This window comes from Papio anubis, chromosome 14 (assembly GCF_008728515.1).
Source record: "Papio anubis isolate 15944 chromosome 14, Panubis1.0, whole genome shotgun sequence".
Lineage (NCBI taxonomy): Eukaryota > Metazoa > Chordata > Mammalia > Primates > Cercopithecidae > Papio > Papio anubis.
The window spans coordinates 10,186,945-10,207,401 of NC_044989.1; the positions used below are offsets into that span (position 1 = coordinate 10,186,945).

Sequence of the window (20,457 nt, forward strand, 5' to 3'; positions counted from 1 at the left end):
AGGGAACAGAGCATGCCCCGTAGTCCAGGGGCAATCAGGGGAAGCAGCTAATGAAGTTGGCTTTCTTCTGGTGTTTTAAAAATCTATGTCTTTTTTTTTTTTTTTTTTTTTTTTTTGAGGCAGTGTCTCGCTCTGTTGCCCAGGCTGGAGTGCAGTGGCATGATCATGGCTCACTGCTTCCTGGGCTCGAGCAATCCTCCCACCTTGGCCTCCTGAGTAGGTGGGACTATAGGTGCATGCCACTGTGCCTGGCTAATTTTTGTATGTTTTGTAGAGACGGGATCTTGCCATATTGCCCTGGCTGGTCTTGAACTCCTGGGCTCAAGCAATCCATCTGCCTCAGCTTCCCCAGTGCTGGTGAGCCACCACACCCAGCCAAAATTTAAAACATTTGTGCCTCAAATAATACTGTCAAGAAAGTGAAGAGACAGCTCACAGAATAGGAGAAAATATTTACAAATTGTATAGATTCTAGGCTTGCGTCTAGGATAAATAAAGAACTCTTACAACTCAATAATGAAAGACAACCCAATGAAAAAATGGGCAAAGGACTTGAATAGACATTTCTCCAAAGATATGCAAGTGGCCACGAAGCACATGACAAGATGCTCAACATCATTAGTCATTAGGGAAATGCATGTGAAAACCACAGCGAGATACTCACTGAGACTGCTAGAATCAAAAAGTCCTATAAACTCCAGCATAGACGAGGAAGGGGAGAAGATGGAACCCTCATATGCTGTTGGTAGGACAAAAAGGTACAGCCTCTTCAGAAAACAGCCTGGCAGTTCCTCAAAAGCTTAAATCTAGAGTTACCATATGACCTAGCAGTTGCCCTCCTAGGCATATAAGAATGAAAGAGAAATGAAAACTTACACATAAATGTTTACAGCAGCATTATTCTTAGCAGCCAGAAAGTGAAAATGACTAAAATGTCCATCAGCTGATGAATGGATAAACAAAAAGTGGTCTATGCATACAATAGAATATCACTGAGCAGTGAAAGGAATGAAGTATAGATTCATGCTATAACATGGACCAACCTTGAAAAGATACGCTAAGTGAATGAAGCCAGACACAAAAGACCACATTTAATACGATTCCATCTATGTGAAATGTCCAGAATGGGCAAATCTGTAGAGACAGAAAGCAGACTAGTAGTTGCCTGGGGCTGGGACTGGGAGGCTGAGGGGAAATGGGGAGTGGCGGTGAATGGGTATATGGTTTCTTTTGGGGAAGACAAAAATGTTCTGGTCAGGTGCCATGGCACATGCCAATAATCCTAGCACTTTGGAAGGCCGAATCAGGAGGATTGCTTGAGCTTGGGAGTTCCAGATCAGGCTGGGCAACGTGGCGAGACCCCCATCTCTACTAAAAATAAAAAAATTAGCCAGGTATGGTGGTGTGGGCCTGTGGTCCCAGCTACTTGGGAGGCTGAGGTGGGAGGATTGTTTGAGCCCAGGAGGTTGAGGCTGCAGTGAGCCATGATCGTGCCACTGCACTCCAGCCTGGGCAACAGAGCAAGACCCTGTCTCAAATACAAAATAAACAAATAAAGGATAAAATTCTCCCTATCTTAAAAAGGGGGCAGTGGTTCTTTATAAAATTGATTGTGGTGATGAGTGATGGTTGCACAGTTGTATCACCATTCAATTCCTTCCTTCCTTCCTTCCTTCCTTCCTTCCTTCCTTCCCTCCCTCCTTCCCTCCCTCCTTCCCTCCCTCCCTTCTTTCTTTTATTTATTTATTTATTTATTTATTTTTTTTACAGAGTCTCACTCTTGCCCAGGCTGGAGTGCAGTGGCACAATCTGAGCTCACTGCAACCTCCACCTCCCGGTTAGCTTCCCAAGTAGCTGGGATTACAGGTGCATGCCACCATACCTGGCTAATTTTTGTATTTTTAGTAGAGATGGAGTTTTGCCTTATTGGCCAGGCTGGTCTCAAACTCCTGACCTCAAGTGATCCATCCGCCTCAGCCTCCCAAAGTGCTGGGATTACACAGCTAACCATTGAATTTAAATATGTGAATTGTATGGTATGTGAACCACAAGTGTTGCTGCCTATCCATATAGCTCCCACCCACCTTCCCTCTCCCCATCTCACTGTTCTGGTAAGGGAGGTTCTTGCTTTCCTTTCAGCCTGTTTGGGACCTTCCTTCCTTTTTCCTTTCCCCATCCCTTGTAGCCCCTTCTCAGGAGAGAGAAGACACCTTGATTGCCACCCACGCTCTGCTAAAACTTTTCCATTCTAGTCTTGAATCTCTCTTTCTTAAGAGCTGATTTCCCAGTAGGGTTTATGTTTGGATCTAAATTAATCCTCCTGGAAGCAGTTGACTTCTTCCTCCAGCAGCTGTGCCATCAGCAGAGGCCATGCATGCTGGGGTAAGATCCGGGCCTATCCCTTCCTCTGCAGTCCCCTGGGTACGTCTGGGATCTGGTTCCTTGGTTGGGCCATGCTTAGCTCTCCTCCTCATGGGTGTCTCAATGGCAGGGTGTTAGGAGAGCTGCAGTAGCCAGCTGAGGCCCTCCCAGGGAGAGCTGGGGAGGGAGCTGAGGGCCTGGTGCCCCCCTGCAGGAGGGACCTTTGGAGTCTTTCTCAGCTCTGCCCAGGCCTTTGGAGCACACAGAGATCACTCCAGCCCTCTGCCCTCTCTGTAGCAGAATGAAAAGACTCTTCTAGACTTTCTGGCCAACTAGTAAGCTCTTTAAAGGTGGGTACCATTCCTGACACTAGAAAAAATTCAGAGCCGTTTGGATACGGAATGCTTTTCGACATGCACCGGTCACTGAACCAGAAGACTCTTCAGGAAAATGATGCTTTGTCAGCTCTGTAGAGAAAGGTGGTTGGAATTTTGGTTGACCAGGTTAGGGTAAGGGAAGAATGAATCCCGTGTCCTGAGCTGGCAGGCAGTCATGCCGATGCAGTTCTCATCTCTGCTGTGGATTTGCCAGGAGACTCCGAAAAAGGCCGCTATGCCTTTCTGCACCTCAGTTTCCTCATCTGTCAAATGGGCAATGTTTTTGGTGTGCTGGGCACAGGTTTGTCTGAGAACCAGCTGAGGCCTGTGTAAGTGTGTTGCACACGGGACCTACTACCATTCCTTTTTTTTTTTTTTTTTTTTAATTATACTCTAAGTTCTAGGGTACATGTGCACAACATGCAGGTTTGTTACATACGTATACATGTGCCACGTTGGTGTGCTGCACCCATCAACTTGTCATTTACATTAGGTATATCTCCTAATGCTATTCCTCCCCCCTCCCCACAATAGGCCCCCACAATAGTGTGATGTTCCCCTTCCTGTGTCCAAATGATCTCATTGTTCAATTCCCACCTATGAGTGAGAACATGTGGTGTTTGGTTTTCTGTTCTTGCGATAGTTTGCTGAGAATGATGGTCTCCAGCTATTATTCTTTATGATATTAATACCAAGGACATTAAACACGAGAAGAAGCACAGTCTCAGAAGGAAAGCCCATCCTCTAAATGAGTGCCTGTAGTGCAGAGAAGCCCCCAGTGCCGTCCTTCTCTTTCTGCCGAGCTCCTGTGCCAGTGCTGTCGTGCGGGGCCCTGTCTGCAGGTGTGGGGATACTGGTCCAGGGCCAGTGGCCCCTGACGACTGGTTTGTCTTTTAGAGAAGGCAGGACTGAAATGGTCAGCTTTTCATATAGGGCCAGACACTGGGCAGGTTTCTTTTTAAAATTTTTTTATTTTTTTGAGACAGGATCTTGCTCTGCACCCAGGCTAGAGTTCAGTGACGTGATCAGGGCTCACTGCAGCCTCGACTTCTCAGGCTCAAGCAATCCTCCTGCCTCAGCCTCACAGGCATGTGCCACTATGCCCGGCTCATTTTTTCGAGTTTTAGTAGACAAGGTCTCACTATGTTGCCCAGATGGGTCTTGAATCTTGGACTCAAGCAATCTTCCCACCGCAGCCTCCCGAAGTTCTGGGATTACAGGTGTGAGCCACCACACCTGGTCTCAAATAAAATTTTATTGGAACAGCTACACTCACTTGCTTTATGTCATTGTGTCCTGCTGCTCTCATGCAGCAGGCAGAGATCTGCTGACCCCTGGTCTAGCATGTGGAATGCTGGATCCCTAGGTTGAGGGACTTGTTTTATGCTAAGTACCCATACTTGGATCTTTTTTACTGTGGTTTTGTGATGTGATCTGTTATCTCCTCCGGGCTTGCATTTCTCCAGTGGCAAGGCCCTCACTCCTCCCGCGGCGATGCATTCCAGCAGTCGAATTATGTAGGTCTACCGCTTAATCCTTCCTTAGCTTGTTCTTCCTGAAGCCTCAACTCACTCATCTTCTCAACCCCTCAGGCCCAGCACAAGTCCCCTCTGTCTTCGCCAGGTGCAGCCCTTCAGCCATACAATCCTACATCTCCTCTTTCTTCATTCCAGAAATACGTTCTAAGGTCCTCCTGCATTTCAGGCACTTCAGAGGACCTTCTGGAAGCTTCTCAGGGCCTGCTTTCTTCCCTGTACTGTAAGGAGACACTTTGCTTAACTGTTCACTTGAACAGAGTCTTCAGTCTCTTCTAGCGAATCCTGGGCTGAAACCAATGTCAATGTGGCCAAATTAAGGCCACGGTCATGGTCAGCCACCTTCCAGGTTGACTTGCCAGGGTGTCCTGGAGGGATCGTTGGTTTTGTACAGAGGCGGGGCTCCCAGGGCTCATTGCACAGCCATGGCCGAGGTGTCGGGACTCAAATCCCGGACCCTTGGCTGTGCTTCTCACATTCTTCCCATTGTCCGATGTGCTGAGGCAGAGACAGGAATTTTAACTGCTTAAAAACTACTGTTTACGTATTTTACTTTTACTTCTTTCTGGGTTCTTGCATAGGCTTCAAGGAGGGAGGATAGGATGGGAGCTTATTGTACAAGTGCCCTGGGTTTTCCAAGTGTGTCTGATCTTACATACACAGCCCTATGTGCTGACCTGGTGTTCGAACTTAACGATGCAACGTTTGCTTTGCAAGTTGTGGTCCCCTTCTCATAGATCCTTCAATTCAACAAGCCCCCAAGCACCCACCATGCACCAGGCACTGTGTTAGGTGCTGTGGAGATGAAGATGAGGAGGATGATGGCCTGTGCCCAGGCAGGGCACAGACTAGCAGGACAGGAAGCAAAGTGGGCACATGCACCTGTGCTTAAAGCCCGAGGGAACAGCTGGCAGGATCCTCCTGGGGCCAGGTGGTGGCAGCAGCAAAGAGAAGAGACATTTGAATTGGGCTTTGAAGGGTGCATAAGAGTTTGCTGGGAAGCCACACCACTGATCACTCAAAAGTAGGTGGGTTGTGAATCTTCAGCATTCTGGAAAATGTAAAAAGTTGTTCAGTGGGCAGCAGTAAAGAGGGTTTAGTTTTCCTGGAGACACTGCTGCAACTTCGTGGGCTTATGCAGGGACACCCAGAGAGTGGCTGGGAAAATCAATAACCGTGTCACCTCCTCCGTTCTTGCTCACTGCCCAGGGCTCAAGGAGATTGGGGAGCAGTTTACAAAGGCATTTGAAGATGAGGCACCACAGAGATGGACACATTCTTTTTTTTCTAAATAGATACAGAGTAACCTTGTGAAGGTTTCTTTTGGGTCTGAGTAGGGGACGCACAGGACATTGTTATGAGGGTCTCAGAAACTGGTACCTACTTTCCTCTTATTTGGCACCGGGAGCCCCTGCCGGCGGACATGTTCTAGTGACAGCCTTGGGCTCAGGCTTGGAGAGTGCGTTCTCTTCCCGGCAACACTAGTCACAGCTCAGTAACTTACCCCGGGGATCGCACAGAGTGGGTGGATGGTATTGATTTGTGGGTCTTTTGGCAAAACATACTCGTTACTAACTGGCGAGGGAACCGCCAGTTCATTTGTTCATTTGCTCTTCTGAGTCCAGCAACAACCCTATGAGACAGGCATTATCTCTGTTTTCTGTTTAAACTGATGCCCAGCAAGGCAGGGCAATTTGCCTAAGGACACGCAGCTCCTAGGCCACTAACCCTCCCACTCACCTGGAAGAGAAGACAGGCGGGCCTATAGTGAATCACGACTGCAGCATGAGAGTGCTAAAGGTCACAGGATGCCTCTCGGTGCCAAGGGAGTCCATAGTGGAGACCCCTTTTGCCTGAGGAATTGGGGAATTGGTTTTGAACTGGGACTTGAAGGCTAGACTGGGGTAAGAGCAAGAGGAGAAGCTTGAGGGAGGACGGTGTGTGCCAGGACAGTGGGACTCAGAGGGTGGTGGGGGGCACACCCACTGTCCCCTTCCATCCTGCAGCCACTCCCTGACGTGGCATTTCCTTGAATGACAGGTGAGGAGCCTGAGGCACGGGAAGTTTAAGTAACCGGTCCTAGGTATAAGGTGGCATTTGAACCCAGGTCTATCTGGCTCCATTGCCAGGCCCTGTGCCCCACACACCACACCACCTGGTGCTTGGCCAACAGGAAATCATGTCCCCCAGTGTGTAAGTCAGGGAGGCGGAGGTGCTGAGATGCTCTCACCTGTGGGCTCCTGGGCCCAGCCATGCTCTTGGTGTTCCCTCAGGCCCTGGCCTCCCCCTCCCTCCAGGTGGACCCCTGCCGGGGCCCCTGTCCGTTCTCCCACAGACTCCTCCCTGCGGGGCCACCCATCTCCAAATCCCAGCTGCATATCCGCATCAGAAGAATGTTTTAAAATAGTGATGGTAGCCTGGGCAACATAGCAAGACCCCATCACCTCAAAAAATGCAAAAATAGCTGGGCGTGGTGGCACATGCCTGTAGTCCCAGCTATTTGGGAGGCTGAGGTAGGAGGATCACCTGAGCCCAGGAGGTGGAGGCTGCAGTGAGCTATGATTGCACTACTACACTCCAGCCTGGGTGACAGAGCGAGACTCTGTGTCTAAAAAAAAGATGGCGATGCTGTCCAGGCATGGCATAGGAGCCTTCTGTTCCTCCTCAGGGCCAGTGCTCTCCTTTCGAGGAACAGCCTCCTTTTAGTAAAGGTGAGGGTTGCTGAGGTGGGATGTGAGAGGCGTGCAGTACCCACCAAGCCAGGCCAGCCAGTAGCAGGTGACGGCCAGTTGGCCAGGTTCTCAACCCCTGACCCAGCCCGGGTTGTCAGCTCTCTCAGGTTTTGCTCTTTCTCCCGCGTGCTTTCCCCGTTCTTCTGCACTGTTATCTTTCCTCTTCATCTGAGGCCATGTCTTTACCTTGTGTGGTGCTGATGTGGGCCAAGGAAGCTGTGGCAGGGGCCCAGGAACCACCCCAGGGGGATGCGGAGGGAGTGGACCCTGTGGGGCTCGTCCGTGGCAGAATTCTGCTCTGACTGGCTTTAGATGGTCACCTGCGACAGCGTTTCCTCCGAGGAGTATATTAGGAAGAGCAGAAATGCCTCCTGCATCTTTATTAGATCCCTCCAAATGGAAATCCAGCAGAAAGCCGATGTTCTTGTAAATATCACGACCTCCCTCCCCACAAGGCGTTTGTAGAACAGTTGTTTACTTGCTTTGTTTTCTCCGCCTGCAGTTTACAGAAGAAAATCAAGAAAGCGTGTTTTTCCTCCCTAGGTAATCCCATCCCCACACTGTGACAACAACAAAACTTCCTCCTGTTAGGAAGCAGCAGTGACTTCTTTCAGCAGAAAAAAAAGAAGAAAAAAAAAGTGTGCTGTGCCAGAAAGCAGGAGCAGCTGGGAAGGGAGAGGGAGGGGACCACGCCTGGCCTACCCCCAGGTCACCTTTTACCCAGGGGTGCCCTGAGGAAAACAAGCTGTGACCTTGAGGCGGCACCAGCTCCAGGCTGAAACCCTGGCCCTTTCGCGCGTCCAACACAACCCCCTGCTGTATAGCAGCCCTGGTGGAAGGCGCCTGTCTCCTGTGCCTGGAGGAACTGCTGGAAGAAGGAGAAGGCTCGGCGCCAGCTTCTGGCTAAAATCGTGGCCGACGGCTGGATGATTCTGGCCCCACTTGAATAAACAGGATAGATGTGCAGTATTAGCAGGTGGTCAGGCCCTATTTTGTGATAGAAAGGATGAGGAGGGAAACAAGCACAAATCAGTAGTGTTGCAATCTCAACTGCTGCTTCCTTTTTTGTTAATGGAGTTGGAGTCTCACTATGTTGGCCAGATGGAAGTGGGGCAGGGAAGTGCTGGGAGGAGAAGGGCGGGTCCCCGGCGAGGGCTCCACCCCCGGGCCCATGCCCATGGCCCTAGGTGAGGACAGGCACTCCTGCCTTTACACCAAATGCTGCATTTCCCAAGACCACCCTGGCCCGCCACACCCCCATCCTGTGCCTATAAAAACCGCGAGACCCTAGCAGGCACACACAGAAGCCACTGGACATTGAGAGGAACACGTGGGTGGAAGAAGACACACATGGCTGGATGCTGAGAGGACGTCAAGGGGAGCACGCCCTGGGGAAGAGCACACGACAGACGCCGGCACACTGGCAGGTCACTGACCGGCAGAACGACATGGAGTTTGGCCAGGGTGGTCGGAGAAGAGTCGGGAAAACCATCTCCCTTGTGGCTCCCCCATCTGCTGGGGGAGCTCAATAAAACCTTGCACTCATTCTCGGAGCCCACGTGTGATCCGACTCTTCTAGTGCACCAAGGCAAGAACCAGGGATACAGAAAGCCCTCTGTCCTTGTGATAAGGCAGGGGTCTAATTGAGCTGATTAACACAAGCTGCCTACGGATGGCAAACTAAAAGAGCACCCTGTAACACACGCCCACTGGGCCTTCAGCTGTAGACATTCGCCCTTAGACACTGCCGTGGGGTCGGAGTGTCACAGCCTGCCTGTCTGTCTGCTCCCCTAGAGGTTTGAGCAGCGGGACACTGAAGAAGCAAGCCATACCCCCATCACATGCCCTGCAAGGGGGACAAGGGGACCTTTCCCGTTTCACAGCCACATTTTCCTGCTGTTTTCTGAAATTCCTGGTGGCCGCTCCCTTGGTGCCCATGGGTGTCTGGTGTGTGCCTATGTTTGCTGCAGGCTGGCCCGGCGAGGGTGAGGTGGGTGGCGGGGGGCGCTCTGGATCCTGCGGCTGGCAGGGGCTAGTGGCTCCGTGGCACCTGGTTCCTCTCACCTCTGTTTTCCCTTCTAGCCCCTGCAGGCAGGAGAATCCAACTCAGAAATGACGAAGTTGAAATGTCTTTGTTCGCAGAGGAAAATCCCAGCCTCATGGCCTCAGTGAGAGCACAGGAGTAGAGGCAGAGTTGGTCCAGAGGGCACATTTCTTCCACCCTCTGTCCCTTGGGGACCCCACTTCCCAGGTGGCCTGGAGGATGAAGTTGGGGCTCTGGCCTCAGTGAGGGCCTGGAACTCTTTAGATCCCTGGGCCGGAGGAAGGAAGGGTCGTCCCTGCGTCAGGACCGAGCTCTGGTGGCCTTCCAGGTCTACTCAGTGACTGGCAGTCCCACCTCCAAATGCAGGCAGACCACATTCCCTGAAGGGCGGCGGCAAGGCCAGGCCAGCACCTCTCTACTATGAGGAAGGGCCTTACCCAGATCTCCGCGTCCCCCGCAGTGGTGGCGGTTTTATTGATGTATTTGTGATAAGTGAAGGCACAACGAGTGCCCTTTTCAGAGCAGGCTGCGTCTCCCCTCAGCTTACACACTCCGAACCTGCCTCTTGCCTCCTTCCGCAGCGCCGCCAGGTCCACAGCGCCCACCAGATCCACAGCGCCCGCCAGGTCCACAGCGCCCACCAGGTCCACAGCGCCCGCCAGGTTTGATGTGGGCTGAGCCACACCGTCACTCATTTATTCATTCATTCTTCACTGTGTGGGGTGTTGGGCCCCAGCACGGGCTCCTGGCCCAGCAGGCACTGGACCCTGGGAAGAGCTTTGCTGGAGGAAGCGTGGTGCCAAGGACCCATGTCCTCACTTCCCCCTGAGTAGACAGTGTCGGGTGACTCTGCTGCAGCCTCCAGGGGCTGGCAAGGGAGAGGTGCGCCACCAGGGAAGGGAATTCCAGACAGCAGGCACCAAGAGCCTCATCCAAGAGAAAGAGAAGTTCCCTAGACTCCCAGGCAGGGTGAGCCGAAGGGCCTTGGAGGGTCCCTGACGTCCCGTTTCGTAGGAGACTTCTCTCACAAAGTGAATCAGCTCAAATACGGAAGATGGAGAAATGGAAAACAGAAACAGGACAGAACCTCCGCTTGCTGGGTGGACGTTAACTGAATCCTTTCTTTTTTTTTTTTTTTGAGACGGAGTCTCGCTCTGTCGCCCAGGCTGGAGTGCAGTGGCCAGATCTCAGCTCACTACAAGCTCCGCCTCCCGGGTTCCCGCCATTCTCCTGCCTCAGCCTCCGGAGTAGCTGGAACTACAGGCGCCCGCCACCGCGCCCGGCTGGTTTTTTGTACTTTTTAGTAGAGACGGGGTTTCACCGGGTTAGCCAGGATGGTCTCGATCTCCTGACCTCGTGATCCGCCCGTCTCGGCCTCCCAAAGTGCTGGGATTACAGGCTTGAGCCACTGCACCCGGCCTTTTTTTTTTTTTTTTAAACTGAGATGGAATCTCGCTCTGTCACCCAGGCTGGAGTGCAGTGGCGCGATCTCTGTTCACTGTAACCTCCACCTTCTGGGTTCAAGCAATTCTCATTCCTCAGCCTCCCGAGTAGCTGGGATTCCAGGCACTGGCTACCACACTTGGCAAAATTTTTGTATTTTTCGTAGAGATATGATTTCACCATGCTGGCCAGGCTGGTCTGAAACTCCTGACCTCAGGTGATCTGCCCACCTGGGCCTCCCAAAGTGCTGGGATTACAGGCATGAGCTACCCGTGCCACCCGACCTTAACTGAATCTTATCACACATTCCTTTGGAAAACGAATCCCCTGTGACAAGAAACCAGCCATTTTCCTGGTGAGACCTGAGCCCTCTACCCATTCCAGCATAGTTAACCTGGGACTCTCCTCTCCTCTCTTTTCTCTCCTCTCCTTTCTCTCCTCTCCCTCCTGTCTGGCCTGCTTGCTCCGTCCTCCCCGGCCTTCTGTCTCTCTCCTCACTGCGTGCCTTTGGACATTCTGAATATGCTTTTGTTTGCCTGTCCAGCAGTATTCCCTCCACGGTCTCCTCCTGGGTATCTGGTGTGTGCCTTGCATTTTCTGCGGGCTGGGATCCGTGGGAATGACGTAGCTGGACACGGGTCCTGAGCCTGTTGGCTGGGGGAACTCCTTTTCTGTCATACTAGATGAGACAGGTGAGACTGCCCTGGAAAGCCCAGTGTGTCTGGCCTCCCCAGTGCTGGCTGGTGGCCAGTGTGGTTTTCCAGACGAGTCCGTGGGCTCCCGGGTGGGTGTTTGGGCTCGTGGGGAGAGCCCAGGCAATGGTTGTAGAGGGGTGGTGGGGGGATGGGTGGATCCCAGAGAGAGAGAGAGAGAGAGAGAGAGAGAGCAGGCTGGTTCCACTTTGGCCTCATCGTCTAATGAGGAGAGTGCACAGATCAGTCATGCTTTGTTTTGCTCTGTCTCTGGAATTTTAATCAGTTGCCCTAATTGCCTTCAAATTATTGGAAGGGAAAAATGCCAGCGGAGGGTCCTGACAGATCCCAGCTGTCTAGTTGAGGACTTATCTTCTCATTGTTCTTGTGAAACCAGTCAGGTTTAGGGACTTGAGGTGGATGATTCATTAATTCTTTTAAACTGATTTCCTCAGCCATGTACATATGTGTGAAAGCCCTTCTTATGTTGTCAGTATTACCCTAATACATCAGAGGGCTTCTCATAAGGCGACCGTTATCTTTTGATAATCACATAAATAACATTTCCATAGTTCTCGAAAGCTTGCCAGATGCTTTCATGTACATTAGCTAACGTCTTAATTTTTTTTTTTTTTTTTTGAGATAGGGTCTCACTCTGTCAACCAGGCTGGAGTGCAGTGGCATGATCTCGGCTCACTGCAACCTCTGCCTCCCAGGTTCAAGCGATTTTCCTGCTTCAGCCTCCTGAGTAGCTGGGATTACAGGTGCCTGCCACCACGCCTGCCTAATTTTTGTATTTTTAGTAGAGACAGTGTTTCACCATGTTGGCCTCAAACTCCTGACCTCAAGTGATCCACCTGCCTTGGCCTCCCAAATTGCTGGGATTACAGGCATGAGCCGCTATGCGTGACTGACATTAGCTAATTTAATTCTTACAATAATCTTATGAATTGGGATTCTCATCTCTCTTTTAAAATGAGGAAACTGAGGCTCAGGGAGGTTAAGTCATGTGCCCAAGATCGCATAGCTAGTAAGCGATGGGCAGGGCTGTGGAGCTGGTTCACTTGTCTCTGCTGCCATTGCATTCAGTTTGCTCTGCCAGCAAGTCTGTTGAGCATCTGCTGTGTGCCAGCCTCATGGAGGCAAACGGAGCTTCGGAACCCAGGTGTCGAGAATGAGCTGTTGGCATTCAGTCCTGGAGTGGCAGCCTGGGGGGCGGGGGCAGGAGTGTGGGGGCAGCAGTTCAGGGAGGGCCACATGACAGCAAGCAGAGCCTCGAATGCCTGAGTCCTGGCTCCAGAGAGAGGCCAGCCTGAGCTCTGTCCTGTGGATAGACCCCTGGGAATGCAGGGGGCCAGGCTGAGCAAGAGGAGGAGAGAACAGGGAAGGAGCGGGTCTGCTTCGATCCTTCGGGAAAGGAAAGGTGAGCCGGGCGAAGGGGAAGGCCTCCACGGTGTTTGTTGTCACATTCTGCCACTTGGCAGCCTCGCTGGGGACATATCAGCCCCAGGCTGCTTATCTGCAGGTCGGGATCCCATTTCTGCTGCTTTGGGAGAGAAGGGAGGGCAGCCGTGAGGCATCCCAAATGCGAGTTTGTTCATAGAGGGGCTCTCCTGGCACCTTCCCCAGCCCAGTCGCTGAGGAGGGAAGCCGGAAGCCCCTGTGTCAGGTAGGAGTGCTGAGTCATGAGACTGGGTTGAATGGTGGCTTTTGCACAGCTGTGGCCTGTGTTAGGATGAGTTTGGACCATTCCTGAGCGGAGAGGGACCTCAGAGGACAGTAGGACTGGGGAATCCCTGGCCCAGAGAGGGAAAGTGGTTTTCCCAGAGTCACACAGCGAGGTGCACCTTTGATGGTTCTCTCAGTGGCTCACGCCTGTAATCTCAGCACTTTGGGAGGCCAAGGTGGGAGGATCACTTGAGCCTAGGAGGTCGAGACTGCAGTGAACCATGATCATACCACTGCATTCCAGCCTGGCCGACAGAGCAAGACCTTGTCTCAAACAAAATAAATAAATAGAAATAAAAAATAAAGCCCATTATCACTCTAACCCATACTGTATCTGATTTTTTTTCAGGTAGGCTTGAGATAGGAGGGTTGTTATTTTTTGTAAGTGCATTAGGGGGCAGAGTGGTGGGAGACTGAGTCCCCTGGAGCCCTTCTGAGTCCACTGCCACACCATGGCAAGAAGAATATTTCTGACTCGGAGAGCTCCACAGTGTGACAGGTGGGCAGTAGCTGCTGCGGGTGCTGGACAGAGGTTTACTGTCCAGCACCTCCATTTCTGCTGCTCTGATGACTTGGGTCAACTGAAGAACCTTGGGGCTTTCTTGGCTGTTTGTAGGAGCTTCCAGAAAGAATCTTTTGGGATGCTTCTGACACAGTCCTGGGTATACCCTCTACATGTGGCATTTCAGGTCTGGAGAGTCATGTGGTGTAGCTGTATTTCTGGAAAGTGTGTGACCCGAAGCCGCCTCCTATCAGAACCACTGGGGAGCTCACAAGCTAAAGTGCAGATTCCTGGGTCATCCCAGGCCTGCTGAAGCCAAATCTTTAGGGTGGGGCCGGGAATCTGCATTTTAAACAAGCTCCATAGGTGGCTCTGAGGTCAGTCACAGTTTGGGCACAGCAAGGCTGGGCAGCCAGGCTCGTTTCGGATCTCCAGGCCTCGTGTGGGCTGCGTGACCTTGGATGAGTCATTTCCCATCTCTGAGCCTTGGTTCTCTGGTCTGTTAAGTGGCAGTCTTGCCCCTTCTGTTTTAGGGACTGTCGGGGTTGCCTGCTTCTGGTAAGCGTTTAGGGCCCTGAGCCGACTCAGCTGGTGCTCAGGGAGGCCTTTACTGTGCCTGGTGATTCAGGGTGCGTGGCTGGGTGGTGGGGTGGGACACACAGGGAAGGGCACTGGTCCCAGCATGGTGGGGCAGGCCACCTGGAGGAGGGGTGGACCGTGGGAGTGGGTTATATTAGGGCCTCCAGGCCTCAGTTTGGGAGGAGCTTGCAGTGACCTTGGAGAGGGTAGTGACCTTGTCCTCCTGCCCTGCCTTGGGTGCACAGGCTCCCCGCACACAGGCAGCAAAGGTCCTGGAGAGCACCCAGAGCGGGGTGCCTGCCTGGGGTTGAGTTTGGGAGCTGGGCCCACAGCCCCCACTTCTGCCTGGTAGCCGAGGGTCCCTCTAGGAACCTGAGGTGTGTTTTCTTGAGCAGTAAGGACTGGACAGAGCCCTGAGTACCGAGAGGTGAGGGCGATGCCCCCCTACTCCTTCCCCCAACCTCCTGGGAACGACTGCCGATGGCGGGGAAGGGAGGGGCCCCAAGGCCAGTGATGTGGAATGCGATGGCCAGGGAGACAGAGGCTGGAGGCTGTGTGGGGCACGAGGAGGCCTATCGGGTAAGTCCCGGGGGAGACTCCTCACTGCTTCTCTTGGGCTGGTTTCCATGGAGCTTCCCTCCCAGGCCTTGACTGCCTCCTTTCCTAAGGGCCCGCCTCCTTTTTTTTTTTTTTTTTTTTTTAAATTTGGAGACAGTGTCTCACTCTGTCACGCAGGCCGGAGTGCAGTGGTGCTATCATGGCTCACTGTAGCCTCGACCTCCCCCAGCTCAGGTGATCCTCCCACCTCAGCCTTCCAAGTAGCTACAGGTGTGCACCTCCACACCAGACGAATTTTTGTGTAGTTTGTAAAGATGAGTTTCACCATGTTGCCCAGGCTGGTCTTAAACTCCTGGGCTCAAACAATCCTCCTGCCTCGACCTCCCAGAGTGCTGGGATTATAGGTGTGAGTCACTGCACCTGGCCGTCCCTCCCCTCTCAGGACCAAGCCCCTCCTCCTCAAGTCCTGTCCACTGTGGGGCCTTCTGCAATGTGGGCTTGTGCATCTCTGTGATGTCACCCGGGTGCCACCAGGTGTGCGTGTCCTGATGCCTCTGTCCACCAGCCTGAAAATCTCCCAGAGTTCCAGGTGCTTGGAGGAAGGGAGTCATGCACCCCTCCCCCAATCTCTACATGAGAGAGTGTCCGCACCACCCGCCCTGAGTTCTGAACTTTGCCACCTCATGTACGGAAGAAGAAATGGAGGCCTCTAGGGAGGTCTAGGCCTCCGACCCTGACCTTGCTCCTCTTGGATGGTGGTATTTCAGGACAGCTGGCATCTTGGTCATCCAGTGGGTGCCCTCACTGTGCACCTGCCTCCAGGTGGTGGGGTGGTACTTGCAAGAGCCTGAGCCCCTCCTCTACGGCATGTTCTTGGAAATAAATACACCGTGTGTCATGGAGGTGGACAGACGAGGTGCCAGCTGTCTGTGCAGGAGTTGGAGGTAGAGAGGGTCGAAGGCTTGGGGAGGGACAGGTGGGTCTCCCATGGATGGCTTTTCTTGGAGGCTGCAGCCAGGAGCCATTGTCTCTCTTCCCACCTAACCTTGGGTTGCTCCCCTTCAGCCCTGCATTGTGATGTCCCGCCCAACCCCTAACCACACACGTCCCTCCCCCTTAGCTGCTTCAAAGTCTAAGATATGGCAACAGCTAACAGGAGCTTGGTGGCCCCGCCCACCCTCCTTCAGGCTTTCTACACCCACCCATGTGGGCCTTCCTGTGTTCACTTCAGTGATGAGGCTTGGAGAAGAGGGTGTGAGGGGGTGCAGGTGGCCCTCTGGACCGGACTCAGGCCTGCTGCATTCTGGGTTGAGGTCCTCTTGCTCCCTTTCTGTGAGCGAGCCTCGCCTGCTGGGTGCTGAGCCCACACCACATGTCCTCAGCCTCCCGTGGCTATACATGATATAGACCAGGGATGCACGCCTCGTGAGGAGGCACTCACTCCCCCAGACACGCTGAGTACTCTTTCCTCGAGCTCAGTGCAGTTCGTCCACATTTTCCCAGCAGCACGCCTCCCGCAGCGTTGTCAATATTTATTCGCAGTCGCCGCTGCCTCCCTCCTGGACCGCCTGTTCCCCAGGCCCTGTCTGGTGGTGGCCGGCCTTGGGGAGCCGGCCGCTCAGCACAGCACCGGGCACCGGGGCTCAAGGTCGGTGGGTGTGTGTTTGGGTCCGTTAAGGAGCAAAGTCTCATAATTTCTTTTCTTTTATTATTATTATTATTATTATTATTATTATTATTATTTTGAGACAGTTCTCCCTCTGTCGCCCAGGCTGGAGTGCAGTGGTGTGATCTCAGCTCACTGCAACTTCTCCCTCCCGGGTTCAAGCAATTCTTGTGCCTCAGCCTCCTGAGTATCTGGGACTACAAGCACCCGCCACCACATCCAGCTAATTTTTGTATTTTTAGTAGAGACGGGGTTTCACCGTGTTGGCCATGCTGGTCTCGAACTCCTGACCTCAGGTGATCCACTTGCCTACCTCTGAAAGTGCTGAGATTACAGGCATGAGCCACCATGCCCAGTTGCTTAATTTGCTTTAAATAAAGATCTGGTTCTCCCAGATGAGGTTCACAGACAGCTGTTCCAAGAGCACATCTGTCTGGCATCAGGAGACTCACCCATACCAAGCTCACAGTGCTGGCCGTGATCCGACTCCCGCCCCGCAGCTCAAGCTTGGTCTGGAGACCTTCTCCGGTGCCTGCCCTGGCTCCCAGCCTCGGGCTTCCTGCACTGTGTGCTTCCACTCCTGTCTTCTCCACTAGGAGCTCTGTGGTGTGGGCTTCCTGCACCCTCACCTCTGGGCCTCCCACCACAGCACAGTGTAGGCACCAACTATTTCACTGCTAGATCCAAGGATGCTGGGGCCGGGGGCAGCTCTGAGTATGTCTCATACAGTGACCTTGTTTGAGGGGGCTGTGTAGGCCCAGGATTTTCCTGGGGTGGGGGATGCCAGGTCCCTCGATGTGTTAGGACGAGGACGTTGGCTCTGCGAGGAGGCTGCCTGAGATCCTACAGTGAGTCTGGCCCTGCCCTTGCTCGCCTAGCTGATCTGACACCCTCCAGATGGCCCGACAGAGACAGGGAGGAGCATCTGGTGGAGGACCTGGATGTGACCCCTGAGACATGTTGGGGAGTCGGAGGGAGATTGTTCTGTCTGGAGATTTCCCATTGCTTTTTCAGTTTATTGTCATCTGCTTGGGACTTGAGGGTAACTTCGTCTCTCAAAATAGGCTGAGAATTTTTACAGTTAGATATTTAATATACGGATGATGGGCAGATGGTAGTGTGGTTTTAAGGGGGGATTTTGTTGTTGTTGTTGTTTTGAGATAGAGTCTTGCTCTGTCCCCCAGGCTAGAGTGCAAGCTTGATCATAGCTCACTGCAACCTCAAACTCCCAGGCTCAAGTGATCCTCCCACCTCACCATCCCGAATAGCTGGGACTACAGGTGTGCGCCACCACGCATGGCTAATTTTTTGTGGAGATGGGATGTTGCCATGTTGCCCAGACTGGTCTTAAACTCCTGGGCTCAACTAAAATTTTAATCTCCAATTCATACATTTCAGAAAGTATAATAATATGTAAAGCAAAATCATAATAGCAGCAACAATCACTGTCATCCCACGAGTTGGTTTAGATGTAAATTTTATGCTTCCTAGCGAAGATGTAAATTTTAGGCTTCCTAGCAAAAATTTGTCGAAAGTGCCAGAAAAGCCCTTGTCCCGTATCACAGTCCCATGACCCACACTCGCATGGAAAGCCTTGGAACTGATGTCAGCGTGAGCCCTGTGCTGCAGTGGAGGGTGACGGAGCTTCGGAGATGAGCAGCCTCTACTGCTGAGCAGTCCCTGGGGCCACGCCCTGGCCCTGGATCCCCAGGCAGTGTGGGGTGTTCAGGATTCCTCATGTGACCCGTACCCTGCCTGCCCTGGGACTGTGTTCCTGTGGGCTTGCATGTGTGTATGTGCGTGTGTGCCCATATGCATGTGTAGGTGTGTGCAGATGTGTGTATAGGTGTGTGCATGTGTGTGCATGTGTGTATATACGTGTGTAGGTGTGTATGTGTGTACATGTGCATTGTAGATGTGTATGCACATGGTGACATCAGTTCCAGGGCTTTCCATGTGTGTTCATACACACATGTGTAGGTGTGTGCCTGTGTGTGCATATGCACATACACATATATAGGTGTGTGCATGTGTGTGCACATATGCATGCATAGGTGTGCATGTGCAGTGTGTGTAGGTTTGTGCATGTGTGTGCATGCATGTGTGTAGGTGTGTGCAGGTGTGTGTGCGTGTCAGCACACGTGTGTCTGCATTCACTAGGCCAGAGCTCCTTGAGGGCAGGGTGGTTCCCAACTCTGTGTTTCCCCAGCTCCCAGCCCTGACCTGGCTTTTAATCACACAGTAAGTCGAACCCACTTTGGGAGCCTTCTGACTCCCCCAGACACACTGAGTACTCTTTCCTCGAGCTCAGTACAGTTCGTCCACATTTTCGCAGCAGCACGCCTCCTGCAGCATTGTCAATATTTATTCACGGTCGCCGCTGCCTCCCTCCTGGACCGCCCATTCCCCAGGCCCTGTCTGGTGGTGACCGCCCTTGGGGAGCCGGCCTCTCAGCACAGCGCCGGGCACCGGGGCTCAAGGTCAGTGGGTGTGTGTTTGGGCTTGAACTGATGTGTGTGTTTACTGAGCTTTCTCCGCAGCCTGCTCCGGCAGCTCCAAAATGGCATTTCAGGAATTGAATTACCGACATTTCAGTACTTGCAGAATCCAGGAATAGATTATTTGATTGTATCTGTTGAAAGTCATTGCCGTAACTGGCTTCGTTTTCTCCGCGAACATCTAAACCGAGTGGGGAGAGACTGCAGGGGAATGCTGTGGTGACTTGATTTTCCCAAAAGCACATCTCCCAAGCTGGTGGCAGCCGATGGCATCGCCCCGTGACTGGGGGAAGCCTGAGGACTCACAGTCGCCTCAGGCCGGCCACCTTCGCGCTGGAACCTGCCCATCACATCGACAAGCCCTCTCAGGCTGAAAACCGTGTGCCGGGGTGGCTGCAGCAACACAAGGATTCCCCTCCAGCTGTGTGGTGGGGGGAGCAGAGGGCCATTGAGTCCTGCCGTGTGAGTCACATAATGCCCGTGGCCTGATTTCTGTGCCCTGATCTTGCCTCTTAGCGGTTGTTGACCTCAGGGCTCACATATCCCTTGTAAGGGGTTGTGACGGCTTCCGCAGCCATGTGGCTAGTTAGATTTTCCTCCAGCCCTTGAGGAATTCTCTCGGGATTTTCCCTGGCCTCGCGCATCTGCAGAATCTATAGAGGCCCTACAGGAATGTCTGCCTCCGAGTCCATAGTACTTGCAGGCCTGGGAGGCTGGATCAAGGTGGATGTTGACACTTGGTGGGGCTGGAGCCCTGACTTCCTGGCTGTCTCATAGCTCAGGCCCGTTTGACAGCATTCGCGAGCACCTGTCCCAGGCAGGAGCAAGTTCAACAGCAGCAAGGGCTCCAGGCAGAGGGAGGTGGGCTCTGATAGGGCTCAGGGGCAGCCTAAATGTAGCAGAGAACTGAGAGGGGATCCCTGAGGCCTTCTTGGAGGAGGTGGTGGTGAAGCCAGCTAACTTTGTCCATTGGAAACTGTCCTTATTAATCAAATAATAATGAATATGCTGTGTTTGGATCCACTAGGGAAAGCTGAAATTGAGCTGAAAGGAGGCATAGATTCAACCAGGCCCGAATTGGTTGCACATTAAGAAGTTCAGCTTGTAATTTTGAAAAAGGAAAAGGCTCTGGCCTCATTAGGCTGCCCGCAGTGTGTCCTTGAGACCTCCTTACTCCTTGAAATGTGCTTCTTAACGTTTTGGAAAAAACAACTTTCCCCTTCTATACTTAGCCCTTATCTCAATGTGCAGGCGCCTACCTGGCCCACTTATCTTCAAGAAATGTGCTGGGTTAGGCCTCAGGAGTGGCAGGCACACAGATACTGTATTTGGCCTTGGCCTTCTGCCCAAGTGGAGTCTCCACATTCCTTTGTATGCCTGGGGATGCCTGGCTAATCTGTGCACCCTCTTTCCACTCTCCTTCCTGCATTTCTCCTTCCCTTCAGTAGTGGCTCCTTTCCCATTCCCCAAATCGCCTCTGCTTTTATCTTCTTCCAGTCGAATTCCCATCAGTCGTGGAGCAAGTGGGACACCTGTGTATGTTGCGGGGGCACAGAGAAGCAGCCTGTGCTCGCCCATGCCTGCCTGCAGGTGCATGCTTGGGACTTGGCAGTGGGGAAGACTTTGGGGTTAGGATTTCCAGGCTGGCTTGACACTGGCCTGTTTTGTTCCAACCCATACAAGCCCTAAACCCTCATGTGGAGATCCTGCTGGCTGTCTGGGGAACACTTAGTTGGATGCAG

At 52.7% G+C, this 20,457-nt stretch overlaps 1 protein-coding gene across 3 annotated transcripts in view; it reads left to right on the forward strand.

Moving 5' to 3' along the window:
* Positions 1-20,457, forward strand: part of HPCAL1 (hippocalcin like 1) — a 123,010-nt gene that overhangs the window by 47,850 nt on the left and 54,703 nt on the right. Inside the window, exon 1 of one of the 3 annotated variants that reach the window (XM_009183674.4) lies at positions 18,537-18,697. The exons of the other annotated variants lie outside the window; for them this stretch is intronic. The gene's annotated coding sequence lies outside the window, so the exon portion shown is untranslated. Of the gene's footprint in view, positions 1-18,536; positions 18,698-20,457 lie in introns of those variants that run through there. 3 annotated transcript variants of the gene reach the window in all.